Below are 2,444 nucleotides of genomic sequence, written 5' to 3' on the forward strand. Positions count from 1 at the left end.
ACTAAAACACTGAGAAAAAAAAAAAAAAAGTTAAAAAATGGCAGTAAGTACATACTTATCAATAGCTACTTTAAATGTCAATGGACTAAATGCTCCAGTTAAAAGGCATAGGGTGGCTGACTGGATAAAAAAACAAGACCCATATATATGCTGCATACAAGAGACACACTTCAGACCTAAAGACACTCACAAACTGAAAGTGAAGGGATGGAAAAAGATACTCCACGCAAATGGCAATGAAAAGAAAGCAGGGGTAGCAGTACTCATATCACACAAAATAGACTTTAAAACAAAAACTGTAAAAAGAGACAAGGGCATTACATAATGATCAAGGGAACAATCCAACAAGAGGATATAACACTTGTAAATATCTACGCACCCAATGTAGGTGCACCTAAATATATAAAGCAATTATTAACAGACATAAAAACAGAAATAGACAGTAACACAATAATAGTAGGGGACTTTAACACACCACTTACACCAACGGATAGATCATCCAAACAGAAGATCAATAAGGAAACATTGGCCTTAAACGACACACTAGAACAGATGGACCTAGTAGATATATACAGAGCATTCCATCCAAAAACCGAAGAATACACGTTCTTTTCAAATGCACATGGAACATTCTCCAGGATTGATCACATATTAGGCCACAAAACAAGTCTCCATAAATTTAAGAAGATTGAAATAATGCCAAGCATTTTTTCTGACCACAACGGTATGAAACTAGAAATCAACTATAGGAAGAAAATCAGAAAAGCCACAAATATGTGGAGATTAAACAAAATGCTACTGTCAACGACTGGGTTAACGAAGAAATCAAAGAAGAAATCAAAAAATACCTGGAGGGCCGGCTCCGTGGCTTGACGGTTAAGTGCGCGCGCTCTGATGCTGGCAGCCCGGGTTCGGATCCCGGGCGCGCCCCGAGCCACCACTTCTCCGTCCAACCCGAGGCCGAGTCCCACGTACAGCAACTAGAAGGATGTGAACCTATGACATGCAACTATCTACTGGGGCTTTGGGGGGAAAAATGAATAAATAAAATCTTTAAAAAAAAAAAAAATACCTGGAGACAAATGAAAATGAAAATACGACATGCCAGAATTTATGGGATACAGCAAAAGCGGTTCTAAGAGGGAAGTTTATAGCAATACAGGCCTATCTCAACAAACAAGAAAAATCTCAAATAAACAATCTAGCAATGCACCTAAAGGAACTGGAAAAAGAAGAACAAACAAAGCCCAAAATCAGTAGAAGAAGGGAAATAATAAAAGTCAGAGCAGAAATAAATGAAATAGGGACCAAAATAAAATAGTAAAAATTAATAAAACCAAGAGCTGGTTCTTTGAAAAGATCAACAAAATTGACAAACCTTTAGCTAGACTCACCAAGAAAAAAAGAGAGAAGGCACAAATAAGTAAAAGCAGAAATGAAAGAGGAGAGGTTACAACAGACACCTCAGAAATACAAAAGATTGTAAGAGAATACTATGAAAAGCTATATGCCAACCAATTCGACAATCTGGAAGAAATGGATAAATTCTTAGAATCATACAACCTTCAAAAACTGGATCAAGAAGAAGTAGAGAATTTGAATAGACCAATCACCAGTAAGGAGACCGAAACAGTAATCACAAAACTCCCCAAAAATAAAAGTCCAGGACCAGACGGCTTCCCTGGTGAATTCTACCAAACATTCAAAGAAGACTTAATACCTATCCTTCTCAAACTCTTCCAAAAAATTGAGGAGGGGGGGAAGCTCCCTAACTCATTCTACGAAGCTGACATTACCCTGATACCAAAACCAGACAAGGACAACACAAAAAAAGAAAATTACAGGCCAATATCACTGATGAACATCGATGCAAAAATCCTCAACAAAATACTAGCAAATCGCATACAACAACATGTTAAAAAGATTATACACCATGATCAAGTGGGATTTATTCCAGGTATGCAGGGATGGTTTAACATTCGCAAATCAATCAACGTAATACACCACATTAATAAAATGAAGAATAAAAATCACATGATCATCTCAATAGATGCAGAGAAAGCATTTGACAAGAGACAACATCCATTTATGATAAAAACTCTGAATAAAATGGGTATAGAAGGAAAGTACCTCAACATAATAAAGACCATATATGACAAACCCACAGCTAATATCATCCTCAATGGTGAAAAACTGAAAGCTATCTCTCTAAGAACAGGAACCAGACAAGGATGCCCACTGTCACCACTCCTATTTAACATAGTACTGGAAGTCCTAGCCAGAGCAATCAGGCAAGAGAAAGAAATAAAAGGGATCCAAATTGGAAAGGAAGAAGTGAAACTGTCACTATTTGCAGATGACATGATTTTATATATAGAAAACCCTAAAGAATCCACCAGAAAACTTTTAGAAGTAATAAACGAATATGGTAAAGTTGCAGGATA

The sequence above is a fragment of the Diceros bicornis genome, chromosome 7 (assembly GCF_020826845.1).
Source record: "Diceros bicornis minor isolate mBicDic1 chromosome 7, mDicBic1.mat.cur, whole genome shotgun sequence".
Classification (NCBI taxonomy): Eukaryota; Metazoa; Chordata; class Mammalia; order Perissodactyla; family Rhinocerotidae; genus Diceros; species Diceros bicornis.